This window comes from Simochromis diagramma, unplaced genomic scaffold (genome assembly GCF_900408965.1).
Source record: "Simochromis diagramma unplaced genomic scaffold, fSimDia1.1 OVJJ01000389.1, whole genome shotgun sequence".
In the NCBI taxonomy this organism is placed as follows: domain Eukaryota; kingdom Metazoa; phylum Chordata; class Actinopteri; order Cichliformes; family Cichlidae; genus Simochromis; species Simochromis diagramma.
Window position 1 is genome coordinate 66,327 of NW_024387227.1, and position 18,321 is coordinate 84,647.

Below are 18,321 nucleotides of genomic sequence, written 5' to 3' on the forward strand. Positions count from 1 at the left end.
AAAGAATAAAGGAGAAATGTGCTGATTTAAAGCGCTTTGAAGTGCTTCAGATGATCTCTGTCCACTTCTGTCCACTCATTCATTCATGTAAGCTTTCTAATGGGCAGATTTGATCTTCACGGTCTGCTTTATGAAACCATCTAACCCTGAATGTCAGAGTGTTTCGCTCCTTCTCTTGTCCATCATTCATGCTGGCAGTGGAGGAGATTTGGATGTTTGGACTGTGCTTATTTGGATGGAAGTGTTATGTTTGTGTTGGACTGGCTGTCATGTAAAGAAAACGCACATTTTGCTTTGGATTTCATGTCCAAGACGACCTTTAAGGTGAATGAAAACGGAGTTGGGGAGTTTCACAGTGAAGTATCAGTGGAGGATTTTTCTTCTTCTTGAAGGATTGAATGTAAACATTGTTCTGGCTAAACAGTCAATGGAACTAAAAGCCAAGAAAGAAAAACAGACGTTAAACCATGAAGATCCTCAGTGTGGATCAGTATAATATCAGCCTGATGTCTGCAGTTTTAGTGTCAGCACAACTTTCACACATAATTCATCTCAGCACAACTAAAACATGCTGACGGACCCAGTTTAAGTCCACAATCCTGGACTCTCAGGAAAACCACAAACACAGATGCTTCACTCCTGAATCCTGCAGTTTTTTGTCAGCTAAGGTCCAGCTTCTCTAGATGGGAGGGGTGGACTTCAGTGCTGCTGCCAGATGATCACACTGATCTTTGACAAACCACAGGTCAATCTGTAAAAGAATGAAAATGTAAGTTTATTAGACAAAGTGATTGGAAATCATTCAGTGTTTCATCATCTGTTCAGCTGAAGAAGGTTCAGAATGATAGAAGTTTAGAAAATGGAAATCTCCAAACGAGCTGAAGCAACAGGAAGCAGCTTCAAACAACACAACAAGAGAAAAACTCTGAGATGTTCACATTAAAGTCGTACATTTAGCATAAAAACAGGACAAAGACTTGAAAAAGTCGTGTTTTCCTTCCAGGAACCACAAGGCTTCACTTTAAAGGTGAAGTGTGAAAGAATGGACATATTTGAAGTCCAACACCTTTTTCCAGTCACATATTAAAGCAGACAAACTAACAGCTCATTTTCTCCAACAAGTCATCTTCTGACCCTGGACTAACAACACTGGTCTTATGTGCAGCTGGCTGTGAGACCAGTGCCAGGGACCGTCTACAAAGTGCACACTGAAAGAACATCCACACACAAATTTTGCTACAGCAACTTTCACACAAACATCTCACTGTCATTATGTTCACCAATCTCTCGTGGATCCTTAAGGCAAATTCAAAGGAGTCACGAATGTCAGACAAAGATGGGTTATGAGGAAATCTGATGAAATGTTGTGTATTAGCAGCAACTTATGAATCATTTTCCTCAGGAACACCAAACAAAATATTGACAAACAGTTTTGTTACAAACTCAGTGTTGGCTTGGATCAGCAGGCATAAGTGAGGGTTTAAAGGCATTTGAGTCTCTGGCTGTCAGAGCAGTCCAGTTACCTATCTCAATATTTATGGATGATGTTCTTTCAGTTGTGCAGCTTTGTAGACAGCTTCCCCCTGAGCCCACAGCCAGCTGCACGATGGATCCGCTGACATTACCCCAGCATTAGAGGGGGTGTAAAAACAAATGGATTTTCCTCTTTAAATGTTTTAATTTGAATAAAGCGATGTTGATTCATTCACTCATGAATCGATCTTGTTACATAATGTATTGTCGCCAGAATCCTCAGGTATAAGAGCTCCCAAAAGTATTTCAACACACAAGCAAACCAGATAAACAGTACAATGATGAGCAGCAAACAAAACACCAAGATGGCCAAACACAGAGTGCTGGATCTGTTCGCTCGACGGCACGTTACCCGGACACACCGTCGGCGCTAAGTGGTACAGCGCACCGATCATGAAGCTGGCAGTTTCATCTGTCTTCCAACCCAAAACTGACTGAACCAGCAGCAAAAGAAAGATCCAAAACCACGCTTTACGTTTGCAATGAACATCGTCAATGACATCTCTCTCTGACTTTGACGTTTTTCGACCCTGCACAGCTCACTCTCTCTCTAAGTGGTACTTCACGAACAGTTTAACTTCAAAAATCTGTTCTTATCCTTCATTATTTCACTGAGAAGAGAGAGGCTGTGCAGGAAGTAAACGTCAAAGTCAGAGAGAATTCATGACGATGTTTCATCAAACGTAAAGCGTAGTTTGGATCTTCTTTTGCTGCTGGTTCAGTCAGTTTTGGTTGGAGACAGATGAAACCTGCAGCTTCAGGATCTGTGAGCTGTCCACTTTAAGCCCCGATGGCGTGTCCGTGTCCGTGCCGTCGAGTGAACAATCCACACTCTGTGTTTCCATCTTTGTGTGTTTAGCTGCTCTCATTTACTGTTTTATCTGTTTGCTTGTTGTTGAAATACTTTTGGGAGCTTTAACCTGAGATTCTGGCAAAATACATTTATATTAAAAATCGATTCAGGATTGAATGAATCAACATCGCTTTATTCAAATTAAAACCATTTAAATAGGAAAATCCATTTTTTTACACCCGCCTCTAATGCTGGGTAATGTCAGCTGGTCCATGTGCAGCTGGCTGTGAGGCTCAGGGAGCGTCTACAAAGTGCAACACTGAAAGAACATCATCCATAAATATTGAGTAATAACTGGACTCTCATACAGCAAGACTCAAATGCCTTTAAACATCAGCTTATCCTGCTGATCCAAGTCCAACACTGAGTTTGTAAAAACATGTTTGTCAATTATTTTGTTTGGTTTCTGAGGAAAATGATTCAATAACTTGCTGCTAATACACAACATTTCATCATATTTCCTCATAACCCTCTTTTGTCTGACCATTTGAATCCCATTTGAATTTGCAATAAAGGATCCACAGAGTTTGGTGAAAATAATGACAGTAGATGTTTGTGTGAAAGTGCTGGAAGCAAATTTGTGTGTGGTGTTCTTTCAGTGTTGCACTTTGTAGACGCTCCCTGAGCACTGGTCTCACAGCCAGCTGCACATAAAGACCAGTGTTGTTAGTCCAGGTCAGAAGATGACTTGTTGGAATGAAAATGAGCTTGTAGTTTGTCTGCTTTAATAATGTGACTGGAAAAAGGTGTTGGACTTCAAATATGTCCATTTCTTTCACACTTCACCTTTAAAAGTGAAGCCTTGTGGTTCCTGGAAGGAACAACACGACTTTTTCAAGTCTTTGTCCTGTTTTTATGATAAATGTACGACTTTAATGTGAACCATTCAGAGTTTTTTCTCTTGTTGTGTTTGTTTGAAGCTGCTTCCTGTTTGCTTCAGCTGTTTGGAGTTTCCATTTTCTAAACTTCTATATTCTGAACCTTCTTCAACGCTGAACAGATGATGAAACACTGAATGATTTCAAACTCACCCTTTGTCTAATAAACTTACATCTTTCATTCTTTTTACAGATTGAGTCTCTGTAGTTTGTCAAAGATCAGCTGTGATTATCTGGCAGCAGCACTGAAGTCCAACCCCTCCCATCTCAGAGAGCTGGACCTGTACGACAACAACCTGCAGGATTCAGGAGTGAAGCATCTGTGTGGTTTTCTTGAGAGTCCAGGATGTGGAATTAAAACTCTGAGGTCAGTCAGCATGTTTTAGTTGTGCTGAGATGAATATGATGTGAAAGTTGTGCTGACACTAAACTGCAGACATCAGGCTGATATTATACTGATCCACACTGAGGATCTTCATGGTAAAGTCTGTTTTCTTCTTCTCTGATTTAGTCCATTGACTGTAGCAGAACAATGTTTACATTTCAATCCTTCAAAGAAGAAGAAAAATCCTCCACTGGATACTTCACTGTGAAACTCTCCAACTTTTCATTCCACCTTAAAGTCTGTCTGACACTGAAATCCAAAGCAAAATGTGCGTTTGCTTTACAGACAGCAGTCCAACACAAACATACACACATCATCCAAAACACAGTCCAACATCCAAATCTCCTCCACTGCCAGCATGAATGATGGGAAAGAGAAGGAGGAACACTCTGACATTCAGGGTTAGAATGAGTTTCATAAAGCAGACTGTGAAGATCAAAGCTGCATTAGAAAGCTTACATGAATGAATGAGTGGACAGAAGTGGACAGAGATCATCTGAAGCACTTCAAAGGCTTTAAATCAGCACATTTCTCTTTATTCTTTATCAACTCTATTAGTTTCTCTCAGTTTTCTGTGGAATGAAGCTAACAGCAGGCTAATAAGATGCTGACCAATAGGCTTCTATTAAAGGTTGTAATTTGTATATGAAAAAGTGCTTTGGCTCAGCAGTGATCAGCATACAGGTAGAATACAGCTGCTGGATGGGGCTAGCATGTCATAGCTATCTACCAAAATGTTAACTGGGGAATTTCAGGCCATCTATGGATAATCTTTGCTAATTGTTTATTCAACTTAGGCTCACAGGGCTGCAGCCTGTGCCCTAGCTGTCATAGGGCAAGAGGCGTGGTCCACCTGCACAGGTGAGCAGTCCATCACAGGGCCAACAGAGAGAGACAGAGAAGCACTCTCTCACATCCACACCTACAGCCAATTTAGAAGCACCAATGAACCTAAGCAGCATTTCATTGGACTGTGGGAGAACATCCAACCTCCACAGAAAGGCCAACAAGCTTCAAGCTACAACCTTCTTGCTTTAAGGCACTAGTGCTAACCACTTTTCCCCATTTCAGCCCAAATCCTGCATCTTCCTGTTTCTGACTTCAGGCAAGCTCCACTAACACTTTCTAATAAGACACTGCCACCTAGTGGGGGAAGTCTTAGTTCCATTTGAAGTTTCAGATTACAGCTAGTTCCTTTACAAAGAGGTGGAGGTAGTGGGGCCACAGGACCATCATCACTGAGTGCTAGGGATGGGTATCGTTTAGGTTTTATGCGATACGGTGCCAACCCAGTACTTTTGAAACGGTACTGGTGCTTAAACGGTGCTTGAACTGGTGCTTAAAAAATGGAGAACACAAAGTTTGTCCAAAAACCTCTCAAAAGAAAAACGCTGCAAAAGCACACAAAACACAATGGAAATGTTTCTGGGGAGACAATAACCCGATGGATCAGTTGCACGAACCAAAACATGTATGTACAGCTGTATCCCAATTCAGGGTCTGCAGCCTTAAAGTACGCAGCCTTAACGGTCCTCAAGGGCCGCATACTCAAAGACCAATGAGGCCGGAAGTGCGAGGCTTGTAGGCTTGTGAAATGGGACGGTCTAGCCTCCGTCGCGGTGCCCAGGTTGCCTAGCAACAATGATACTAACAGCTGGAAACGTTTCATGCAGCTTTTTTTGACAGAAATGAAGTAGAACATATTTTGTACATTTGTTTCTACATGAGCTCTGTGTGATTTGATAAGTATCTGAGGCTGAGACCATGGGACTGTAAAGCATGATTGTTGGGCTTCATTTCTGTGCTGAACAGTCATTTTAAGATTAGCTAGTAAATAACAATTAGCTAATGTTGTTCATGAGACTAAAGTCATCTCACTGTGGTAATGTAAATATAATATGGCCAATATGGTAGTTATATTAATCATTATTAGTTATTACAGCAGTGAGTTTGAACTCCATGTCAAATACTGAGCTTCAGTTAAAGATTCAAGTTGCATTTATTTATATTTCCTATCACCTTAAATCTTCACTCAAAGACAAGTATCTTTGACAGTGTATCTATAGATGTATTATATATGAGACAAATATTGTTCTTTTAATATGTTGGCATTACTAAATTTGGCTCAATGCTTACATATATGTGTAAAAAGAAAATGTACGAGCTGTGATAACTGTTTCTGATAGAATGAAGAGTAGACTGATATATGAAATATTCCTTTATTGGGTGAGAAAATCAGACCATGTCATAACTGCTTTAAGTCACACAGAATAGACATCAGAGCCTTAAACAGGCTGACTTCTGCTAAATGGGTCAAACTGGGCAGAAAGTCTACAAACACATAACATCCTTATAGAATATGACGTAACACTATAGATCAACTTAGCTCAGAATATATAAAGCATATAAACAATTACAGCAATATGATGCAACAAAGGTTCAAGGTTTCAAGGTTCAAGGTTCAAGGTTCTTTATTTGTCACATGCATAGTTATACAAGTATAACACACAGTGAAATGTAGCCTGACACGCTCCCCGACATGTGCAATAATGGGGGGGGGGGGGGGGGTGTAGAGGAAGAACATTATATATATATATATATATATATATATAGTATATACACTGGGTGAATGTGCAGTAGTAGCAGCAAGCAGGTGAATTCTGTACATTAATATGAATAGAATCTGACTATTTTACAGGATAGACAATATAAACATATTTAAAATTAAAGGAATTGAAATGTACAATGTGCCTTGGTTTAGTGTCTGGAAGAGTCCTGTCTCAGTCAATTATAGATGATGTGAGAGGGCGGGTGTGTGTGTTTAGGGCACGGATGGCTTGGGGATAGAAGCTCCTCTTGAGTCTCTCTGTCCTTGCCCGGAAGATGCGGAACCTTCTACCAGATTGCAGAAGTTGGAACAGTTTGTTGCCAGGATGGGACGGGTCCTTCAGTATCTGCGCTGCTCTAGTCCGGCATCTCCTGGTGTAGGTGTCCTGAAGCGGGGGGAGAGCAATCCTGCAGCAGCGTTCTGCTGTACGGATCACTCTCTGGAGAGCTTTATGGTCCTTCACACAGCTGTTCCCAAACCACGATGTCATGTTCTGTGTGAGGATGCTCTCCACAGCGCCTGTATAGAAAATCCTGAGGATCTTTGGAGAGACCCTGAACTTCCTCAGTTGTCGTAGGTGATACAGGCGCTGCCTAGCCTTTTTGGTCTGGACCTGAATGTGGGCAGCCCATGTCAGGTCTGAGGAGATGTGGACACCAAGATACTTGAAGGACTGCACCCTCTCCACTGGAGCTCCATTGATGATAATGGGCTTGTAGTCTCTGTGCTGACCCCTTCTGAAGTCCACTACCAGCTCCTTGGTCTTGCTGACGTTCAGCTGGAGGTGGTTGTCCTGGCACCACGATGCCAGATTCTTCACTTCATCCATGTAGGCCGCCTCATCGTTGTTGGAGATGGCACCCAACACCACTGTGTCATCAGCAAACTTCACAATGGTGTTGGAGCCATGGGTGGCCACACAGTCTGAAGTGTAGAGGGAGTAGAGCAGTGGTGAGAGGACACATCCCTGAGGTGCTCCTGTGTTGATGGTGATGCTGTTGGAGAAGCACCTGCCCACCCTCACCACCTGAGTTCTGCCAGTGAGGAAGTCCAACACCCATGCACACAGATGGCTGTTAAGTCCCAGATCCCTCAGCTTTGTGAACAGTCTGCAGGGCACTATTGTGTTAAACGCTGAACTGTAATCAACAAACAGCATTCGCACATAGTTACCCTGTTTCTTGTCCACGTGGCTGAGAGTGGTGTGTAGGACGTGGGCAATGGCATCCTCTGTGGATCTGTTGGATCTGTAGGCGAACTGCAGCGGATCTGTGGTGTCTGGGATGGAGGAGGAGATGATGTTCTTCAGCAGCCTCTCAAACACCTTCATTACTACCGAGGTCAGTGCAACTGGCCGGTAATCGTTCAGGGATGAGGGTTTGCTGTTCTTGGGCACAGGGATGATGGTGGATCTTTTGAAGCATGTGGGGACCACAGACTTCGCCAGGGACTCGTTGAAGATGTAAGTGAACACACCTGCTAGCTGGTCAGCACAGCAGCGCAGCAGACGGCCGGTGATGCCGTCTGGCCCCGCCGCTTTCCTTGTGTTCACTCTCCTCAGTGCCGCTCGGACGTCATGCTCCGCGATGCTGGTCACCGGTCTCTCGCTGATGACGTCACTGTCCTCGGTAGTCAGGCGGTAGATAGCATTAGCCGCCTGGCTAACCTCAAAACGGGCGTACGTGCGATGCTGGTCACCGGTCTCTCGCTGATGACGTCACTGTCCTCGGTAGTCAGGCGGTAGATAGCATTAGCCGCCTGGCTAACCTCGAAACGGGCGTACGTGCAAACACAGCAGTACTACTAATTCAAAATACTCAAAGCTTCATAGAACTGAAACCAACATTTATTTTTAGCTCCATTCTGCTGCTGATACAGACTTTAGGTTTCTGAACATTAAACTTGTTGCTGCCTTTCATAGTGTGTAACTTGAAGGCCCTGAGTACTTTCTCCCACACTGAAAACATTAGTGATTAGATTAGATTAGATTAGTGATTTAACCTTTTCTAGCAGTCCTTCACAAACAGGGAACAGTCTGTCTATTCTCTCCATCTGTCAGCTGCTACTGGCTCTTCCTCCTCCTCTTCCTCACACACTGCTGAGTTTGTCCTGGTGGATCATCAGGGGTGCAAAGCCTCACAGATGATGTGCAGCAGTGGGTCCCTCAGTCTGTCCTCACTCTGGACACTTGCAGTCGTCACACATGGAAATCAAATGTGTGATAAGCTGCAGGATTCAAACACAAGTGTAACTTATAAACACATGTTCATACTTTTATTCCACAATCAGAGAGAAAGAAACAGATAGAGAGTGCAGGACAGACAGACAGGTGACAGTCTCAGGTATATACACTGCTACAAAACAGCACAAGAGAAGGAGGATTTAGTGTTTGTGTTATTACGAGTGCTAAACGAGAAGAGTTCCCAGATGGTACAGTGGACACATGTGTGACTGCTGTGATTAAAGCATCTTTCTTTCAGCTTAACGTGTGAACCGTCAGCTCGTTCAAACACACGTTAAAGTCCGTTTGGCTCGACACCACAGAACAGAGGCAGCAATATAACATAGCTAACATTAACAGTGCAGTGAATCCTGCTTGTGCCGTGATATTCAGGACTGCAAACCGAGCAGCATCACTGACTTTCAGCCTGTTGTGTTTGTGGATATATGACTGACTTTAATTATCCACAAAATCATCACATTCTCTGTAAGATTAAGGTTGACTATCGAACGGCATATAAAGGCTTTAAAACCAGGTAAACGCTGAAAGTACAAACATCGCTAATGTCACATAACTTTGCCGGCATGTGGCCAACAGTAATGTTTTAATGTTCTTCATTATTAAACATTTGCACATAAATAAGTGACATAATATTCAGTACTTACTTTTGAAAGTTTACTCTTTGGCCGCCCCGCTTCCACTTCTTTGAAGTGTCTCCCAGTCCCAATGCACTTGTTAGCATGTTTTGGTTGCATGAACCATGTTTTGGTTCATGCATGTTTTGGTTCATGCAACTAGTCCGTCGGGTTATTGTCTCCCCCAGAAACATTTCCTTTGTGTGCTTTTGCAGCGTTTTTCTTTTTGCAGGTGTTTTTGTTTTTGCAGCGTTTTAATTTTTGCAGGTGTTTTCTTTTTGCAGCATTTTTCTGTTTGCAAGTGTTTTTCTTTTTGCAGCATTTTTCTGTTTGCAAGTGTTTTTCATTTTGCTGCATTTTTCTTTTTGCAGCATTTTTCTTTTTGCAAGTGTTTTCTGAAGTTGCAGTCCTATTGGCCTCTCAGGGGCACCGTAAATATATTATCATGCTGTTTACAACTACATGAATGTGATTTATTACTATTACTGAAGGTCCACGGCTCGTAGCCAAAAATTAGCTTTACTTTGTTGTCTGGGTCAAGTTTGCTAGCGAGAGACAGAGAGAGGCGTTGAAAGGCTGCTCTAACGGAACTTATTGTTTCAGAGGAAAACACGAACAGAGTGTACAGTCGAGTCTTAATAGCTTACTTACAATTGGGCTCATCAGGCACTCTTCTTGGCTGCAGTGGTTATATTAACATGCTTCCAGCTCCCGTTTCTGCTCGATGACAACTCGTACTTTTCCTTTTTCTCCCTCCTCGCGCTCACAGACACATAACGAGTATGGCAGTCCATTCTCCCTGCAGCACAGACTACACTGCCTATGAGGCTACATTCTTTAGGGCTATGCCTTTAGCATTCTGCCTATTAGCTTAGCACAACAACAACAACAACAAAAAGGCGCTCTCTCACCTAGGAAACACACAGTCGCAGAGAGAGCGCGACACCCTGTAACCATGGCAACCATAACGCTGGAACAACAGAACATAGCTGTCAAACAAAACCTAAACAGTCCTGACCCGCGACAATATGAATCACGAAAATGCTGCCGTGTAATCCATTCATTTCAACAAAGTAACTGTATTCTGAATACCACCTTTTTAAATGGTAACTGTAACAGAATACAGTTACTCATATTTTGTATTTTAAATACGTAACGGTGGAACACGTATTCCGTTACTCCCCAACACTGGGTGTTACCTCCTTTGCACAGTATCACCTTAGAGCACTTGTTGCAGGCTGCTGAGTTTGCATCTTTTGCTGAGAAGTACAGCCAGACTTTTGACCGCTTCGCCTTGGACATTTTTAATCTGTAGCTCTGCTCTAAAAGAACGTACATACCTGGGCCCGCCTACTATCCTTGGAAAGGTAAAATGATTGGCTAGAATCCAAAGTGTATGACATGTCAGGGAAAAAAAAGCACCGAAATCTGTGCTGCTTTTCGGTCTGGTTACTACCGTTTATGTCAGAACTGATGCCATAATGGCACCGGATACTGGTACCCATCCCTACTGAGTGCCATAGGACACTTAACCTTTGTTTCCATATGATGGCTACTTCCTGTTGTTCCAAGGAGGACTGGAAGATGTGTGAAAATCTCCCAGTCAGTTCCTCACAGCACACTCCAATCATTTCCCTCCCACAGCATCAGGACCGGGGCTTTTTCTCTCTTTGATCCCACTAAGAGATTTTTGTCTAACACACTTTGTCTTATAAACTTACATCTTTCATTCTTTATACAGATTGAAGGACTGTGGTTTGTCAAAGATCAGCTGTGATTATCTGGCAGCAGCGCTGAAGTCAAACCCCTCCCATTTGAGAGTGCTGAAACTGAGCTACAACTACAACCTGCAGGATTCAGGAGTGAAGCATCTGTGTGGTTTCCTGGAGAGTCCAGGATGTGGACTTGAAACTCTGAGGTCAGTCAGCATGTTTTAGTTGTGCTGAGATGAATATGATGTGAAAGTTGTGCTGACACTAAACTGCAGACATCAGGCTGATATTATACTGATCCACACTGAGGATCTTCATGGTAAAGTCTGTTTTCTTCTTCTCTGGTTTAGTCCATTGACTGCAGCAGAACAATGTTCACATTTCAAACAGTGAGACTCAACGTATGGCCCGCGGCCCACACGCGGCCTGCCCACCTTTCCTGATTCAGAGAGAGGGGACCCTGATTAACTGTGTAGTGTTCTTCCTCACAGTTCTAAGTATCAGACACAACAATGAATAATCCACAGCTGACTGTCTTTAGCAGGTCAAAGGTCACGGCACACAGCAGACAGTGGGAAATATTATAATTCTGATCATTTATCAGCACATATCCATATGTATAAAAACAAAGCTGACACTGTGAGACTTGATCAGAGGTGTGATCATCACAGCAGAGGCCTTTGTGTCAAAGTCACTGAGGATCAAACAGAAACACATGAAGCAGATTTTCCTGTTCTGGCTTTTTATAGCAGATAACCTTCAAAATATTCTGCAGTCCATCAAAAACTGAAGCAAACCATGAATCAACATGTGAACATGAGCTGATGCTGCTGAAGGGAAGCAAAGTTACAGAGGTTTGATTACAGACACAGCTGAGAGTTTGTAATCTGTCATCATTTTAAAAGGTTTAAATTTCTTCAGTATTGAACAGCAGAAATGAGGCTTTGTTTTCGGAGGCCGACAGCAGTGAACACAACAGCAGACTGGTGCGTAATAAGCAGTGAATAATGCAGGAAACAGATTTTTGAAGGTAAACTGTTCTTGAAGTACACTGAGAGAGAGAGAGCTGTGCAGGAAGTAAACGTCAAAGTCAGAGAGAATTCATGACGATGTTCATCAAACGTAAAGCGTAGTTTGGATCTTCTTCTGCTGCTGGTTCAGTCAGTTTTGGTTGGAGACAGATGAAACCTGCAGCTTCAGGATCTGTGAGCTGTCCACTTTCAGCCCCGACGGCGTGTCCGTGTACGTGCCGTCGAGTGAACGATCCACGCTCTGTGTTTCCATCTTTGTGTGTTTAGCTGCTCTCATTTACTGTTTTATCTGTTTGCTTGTTGTTGAAATACTTTTGGGAGCTTTAACCTGAGATTCTGGCAAAATACATTTATATTAAAAATCGATTCAGGATTGAATGAATCAACATCGCTTTATTCAAATTAAAAACATTTAAATAGGAAAATCCATTTTTTTACACCCGCCTCTAATGCTGGGTAATGTCAGCTGGTCCACGTGCAGCTGGCTGTGAGGCTCAGGGAGCGTCTACAAAGTGCAACACTGAAAGAACATCATCCATAAATATTGAGTAATAACTGGACTCTCATACAGCGAGACTCAAATGCCTTTAAACATCAGCTTATCCTGCTGATCCAAGTCCAACACTGAGTTTGTAAAAACATGTTTGTCAATCATTTTGTTTGGTTTCTGAGGAAAATGATTCAATAACTTGCTGCTAATACACAACATTTCATCATATTTCCTCATAACCCTCTTTTGTCTGACCATTTGATCCTGTTTGAATTTGCAATAAAGGATCCACAGAGTTTGGTGACAATAATGACAGTAGATGTTTGTGTGAAAGTGCTGTAAGCAAATGAGTGTGTGATGTTCTTTCAGTGTTGCACTTTGTAGATGCTCCCTGAGCACTGGTCTCACAGCCAGCTGCACATAGAGACCAGTGTTGTTAGTCCAGGTCAGAATAAATCCTCCACTGGATAATTCACTGTGAAACTCTCCAACTCTTCATTCCACCTTAAAGTCTGTCTGACACTGAAATCCAAAGCAAAATGTGCGTTTGCTTTACAGACAGCAGTCCAACACAAACAGCAGTCCAACACTTGTTGGAATGAAAATGAGCTTGTAGTTTGTCTGCTTTAATAATGTGACTGGAAAAAGGTGTTGGACTTCAAATATGTCCATTTCTTTCACACTTCACCTTTAAAAGTGAAGCCTTGTGGTTCCTGGAAGGAAAAACACGACTTTTTCAAGTCTTTGTCCTGTTTTTATGATAAATGTACGACTTTAATGTGAAACATTCAGAGTTTTTTCTCTTGTTGTGTTTGTTTGAAGCTGCTTCCTGTTGGCTTCAGCTGTTTGGAGTTTCCATTTTCTAAACTTCTACATTCTGAACCTTCTTCAGCTCTGAACAGATGATGAAACACTGAATGATTTCAAGCTCACACTTTGTCTAATAAACTTACATCTTTCATTCTTTATACAGATTGAGGGGCTGTGGTTTGTCAGAGATCAGCTGTGATTATCTGGCAGCAGCACTGAAGTCCAACCCCTCCCATCTGAGAGAGCTGGAGCCTGAGCTGGAACAACCTGCAGGATTCAGATGTGAAGCAGCTGTCTGATCTTCAGCAGAGTCCAGACTACAGACTGGAGACTCTGGAGTAAGTAGAGTGATGGAGTGAGTGGGTGGTGCTGTCAGCAGTATTGTACTAAACACAGTCAGTATGAAACAAAGATCCAGTGTTTCCTGTAAAGCTGCAGCTTCTCAGTGAAGCTGTGAGAGGAGAATGGTGACAGGCTTCAGGATTGGACACAAACACTTCCTGTTTCTGACCTTTATGGTCACCATAGTAACGGCTGACACGCTCTGATCAAACACTGTCAACAGCCAATCAGCTCTCTGAACAAAGCAGCACGCAGACCAATGACTGCATTCATTTCCAAGTTTAAAGCAGTGAAGAACACAGTCTGTAGGTGAGGAAGAATTTAGTGAGAGCAGATGTTTGGATGGAATTCCTCCAGTTAACAGCTGGAACCGTCCATCTGGATTGTTGGGCTTGTTGTTGGGGTTCCTACAGAGCTCAGAGTGGACACACCAAGGTTCTTCTAATGAATGAAAGTCCAAACTCAAACTAGGAGGGAAAAACATTTTCATCAACTTCAATAAAAATCCAAAGATTAGAAAAAGTGAAGCAACAATGAGTCCTAGTACAGTCCCAGCACTGAAGTCCCTGCTGCTCTTTATACTGGATGTGCTGCATCACTGACTGACAGCTGATGAAGAGTCTCTGGAAACACTCGTTTATCTCCTCTGCTCTTCCTTCTTCTCTCTGCAGGTGGAGCTGATGATGGTAAACAGGACGGTGTGTGTGCTGAGAGAGGAGGAGCTGTGTCCTGATGATCCAGAGAGGTTGAAGCAGCAGCAGCTTGTGTGTAGAGATGCTCTGACTGGGCCATGTTACTGGGAGGTGGAGAGGAGAGCTTCATCCAGCAGTGACTGACAGAGGAATGAGAAGAAGTGCATATGACTGTCAGTGCTGCAGAGTGAACTGCTCTGAGAACAGCTCCACTGTCAGACACAATGTAGAGTCCAGCATCATCCCTGTGTGTCCCTCTGGATCTGACAGAGGATCATCAGTGTATCTGGACTGCTCTGCTGCTGCTCTGTCCTTCTACAGTCTCTGCACAGTCTCTGTCTGACTCTGGCTTCAGACCCTCCTGGATCAAACTCACCTGGAAAGACTTTCAAACATCACTCAATAGATTTGAATACAGAATATATTTGATATATACTGTAGATGTACTGTAGAGTTGCAGTTTGTCACTTGTAAATACAGTCTGTGAGCAGCTGTGAGCTGAAAGATCTTTCTAGAAACACGAAATGTTTTCACTCTTCTGTTGCTTTTTCATATATTTCCACAACATTAATATTGATCCCACCTGTCTCACCTGTTTCATGCTTTTATACATAATAACAGGACACGTGTGATCTGAGTGCTGCTGTGGTTGCTGTGCTGCACGTCTTCATTTAGATAACAGAGACATCTAGTGGTTCAGAGGGAGAACTGCAGGAGGTGGAGCTGTGTTTTAGCATGGAAAACTTTTTATCTTTTAGACGCAGATACAAATATGACAAGTATCAGTGTAAGATACAAAAGGTCACATCAGTCAGCAGAGGGAACAGTGATCACACAGCAATGTACGAATAGAAACAACAGTGAATCTGGACATGTATACAGATGGAAGCAAACAAACAGGATGTAACACTACATTAAAGCCACAAATGGGAAGAAAACAAAGCCAAAGGAAAATATATTTGATCTCAGGAATCCAAATCAGATGCTTTAAAGCAGGGGTCGGCAACCCTGGAGGAGCAGAGACCCGAGGCAGCCGCTGGTCCGAGTGTCAGGTGAACTGAACTTCAGGTAAGAAGTTATGACCTGCAGTCTATCTGGGTCAGATATAAACCAAGTTTAGGTGGAGTTTATTTTCCTTGTGCTGACTTTTTACAGTCAGTTATAATAACTCCCACTCGGAGACCTGTGTCTCTGAGTGGGAGACCAGAGATCACATTAACATGTGTGTCCCTGTATTAACAAACATGACATATTGGCCCAGTTTATTTTTCTTATCATTGTTGTGAGGAGACCATAAATAGCATTTGTATTTTCTGTTGTACAGTTCATTTGCTGTTATAGCATAGCATAGCATCTTTATTTATAACGCACTTTACATCCAACTATGTTGACCAAAGTGCTACAAATATAAAACAGAGAGGAAACAGTTTAAATTACATATAAAATATCTTAAAATTAAAAGTAATATAATTATTAAGAAACGTATTAAGAGACATCAACAAGTCCTGCTGTGCTAAAAGCCAAGGTAAATAAATATGTTTTAAGACGTGATTTAAAAACAGATAAGGAAGGTGCCTGTCTAACATGTAAAGGCAACTCATTCCACAATTTTGGTGCTGCCACAGCAAACGCCCGATCCCCTCTGAGCTTACGATTAGTCCTGGGCACACTCAGGAGGAGCTGGTCTGCCGACCTGAGGGACCGGGAAGGTATGTATGGATGAAGAGGCTCAGAGAGGTACACAGGGGCAGCATTGGACAAACATTTAAAAACAAATAAAAGCATCTTGAAATGGATCCTAAAATGCACTGGCAGCCAATGAAGTGAATATAAAACTGGGGTGATATGCTCGTATCTATGAGTGCCAGTTAAAAGGCGTGCAGCAGCATTCTGGACTAACTGCAGTCGAAAAACAGAAGATCGACTCACCCCAAAATAAAGAGAATTACAGTAATCCAGCCGAACGGTTACAAAAGCGTGGATTACTGTTTCAAATTGCTGTCTCGTAAGAAAGTGCTTAATTTTGGCCAGTTGCCTCAGATGAAAGAAACTAGACCTTACAACCAACCCGATCTGGCTTTCAAGCTTAAGCTCAGGATCCATTTTAAAACCCAGATTAACAATCTCTGGTTTACAGAATGATTTCAGGGATTGCAAATCAACACACGGAACAGCAGTGGAGGCAGGTCTGAACAGCATTACTTCAGTTTTAGAATCATTAAAACAAAGAAAGTTTAGCGCCAACCACGACTTGACGTCCTCCAGACATGTTTGTAAACGATTTACAGATGACCCATCTTTTTTTTTAAGAGGAACATAAATCTGGCAGTCATCTGCATAACAGTGAAACGAGAGTCTGTGCTTTCTAAAAATTGAACCCAATGGAAGTAAATAAAGTGAAAACAGGATAGGGCCCAGAATGGAACCCTGTGGTACTCCATGAGACAACGGAGCACGGGAGGACTCACAGTTTCCTAAGCGAACTGAAAAGGTTCGGTTTGTTAAGTAAGACATGAACCATTTCAGAGCCACACCTGTTATACCGACACACTGCTCCAAACGTGAGATTAAAATTTCATGGTCTACAGTGTCAAATGCAGCAGTTAAATCGAGTAAAATAAGAATGACACTTTCACCAGAATCACATGATAAAAATATATCATTAAAAATTCTTAAAAGTGCTGATTCAGTGCTATGCATTGCTTTAAAACCAGATTGAAAAATCTCCTGAACATTTTGTGCATTCAAGTATGAGATCAATTGGTCATATACAATTTTTTCCAAGACTTTAGATAAAAAGGGCAGCTTAGATATTGGTCTAAAATTCTCAATGGATAAAAAGTCTTTTTTTGTTTCAAAGGCAAACAAGAGGCAGCCGCTGGTCCGAGTGTCAGGTGAACTGAACTTCAGGTAAGAAGTTATGACCTGCAGTCTATCTGGGTCAGATATAAACCAAGTTTAGGTGGAGTTTATTTTCCTTGTGCTGACTTTTTACAGTCAGTTATAATAACTCCCACTCAGAGGAGACCAGAGATCACATTAACATGTGTGTCTCTGTATTAACAAACATGACATATTGGCCCAGTTTATTTTTCTTATCATTGTTGTGAGGAGACCATAAATAGCATTTGTATTTTCTGTTGTACAGTTCATTTGCTGTTATGGATAAAAAGTCTTTTTTTGTTTCAAAATAGCTGATAACTATTCACTGATAGCTGCCAACATCTGTGCACAAATATAATCCTATAAAGTGGTTCTAGTGTGTAATTTATTGCTAATGCAATCATATGGCACATTGACTTCTGAGGAAATTTTAGATGCACTCATCATCAGAAAGGTTGCCGGCCTAAACCAGGGGGTTTAGAGCCTCATAGAGTTTTTGTGGTTTGTTTTCTTTAAGTCATTTCACAGATTTTCTCTATAATATCAATTCCTTGAATAAAACAACAAACTTAGGGGATGATTTTGTAATCCGACTTTATGTATGAAAGATTTGACTAAACATAAAACAATCTTCCAACTCAGTCGTCATTCTTATCTTGTGAAATCAAACCAAATGTTCTGTTGTCTCTAAATCAGGGATTGATGAAATCTTTGGTTGCATCCATTTATGAACATGTTCTCATTCATATTAAATCGTAGTCTAAGTCCTTCTTTAGAGGGATAAATGTCATTCATTATCTTCAAATGGGTTTCTGTTGTTTTGGGGGGAAGTTTGAAGTCCATTGTTCAAAGTCTGTTAATGAAACTTTATGAAGTTTATGTAGGATGTTTTTCCTATTTTGTATTTGTTTGAATTATTATGTATCTTTGACTCTTTCTGCCATGATGCCAGGTCTCTCTTGAAAACAACATTTTTAATCTCAATTAAATTTTCACCTGGAGAAATAAAGATGATGATAATAATTTTGTCTTCAGGGAATCATTTCTCTGTAAAACAGCTTCTTCTGAAACTCTTGTTACATTTCTTGTTTATTGTTTGCTGGTTTTAGAAAAATGTCATAGTCTCTGTGTGAACTTAAACTCTACATGTGGTGTCAGCTATAAACGAGCTCTAGAGTCCAATAACGATGCTTTTATTATTGTCTGGTATCCAACCTAACCCTGGGCCTCTGGCTCAATGTGAAACAC

At 41.8% G+C, this 18,321-nt stretch overlaps 2 protein-coding genes and 1 long non-coding RNA gene across 3 annotated transcripts in view; 2 read left to right on the forward strand and 1 right to left on the reverse strand.

Moving 5' to 3' along the window:
* LOC120746713 overlaps nucleotides 1-18,321 on the reverse strand; it is a 53,087-nt gene that overhangs the window by 25,760 nt on the left and 9,006 nt on the right. The window lies entirely within an intron of this gene.
* Nucleotides 1-18,321, forward strand: part of LOC120746673 (NLR family CARD domain-containing protein 3-like) — a 51,413-nt gene that overhangs the window by 11,817 nt on the left and 21,275 nt on the right. The gene's annotated exons all lie outside the window — the stretch shown is intronic.
* On the forward strand, nucleotides 13,376-14,778 carry LOC120746718. Its single transcript, XR_005698917.1, has 2 exons — nucleotides 13,376-13,494; nucleotides 14,170-14,778. It is a non-coding gene; the product is annotated as an uncharacterized LOC120746718 (long non-coding RNA).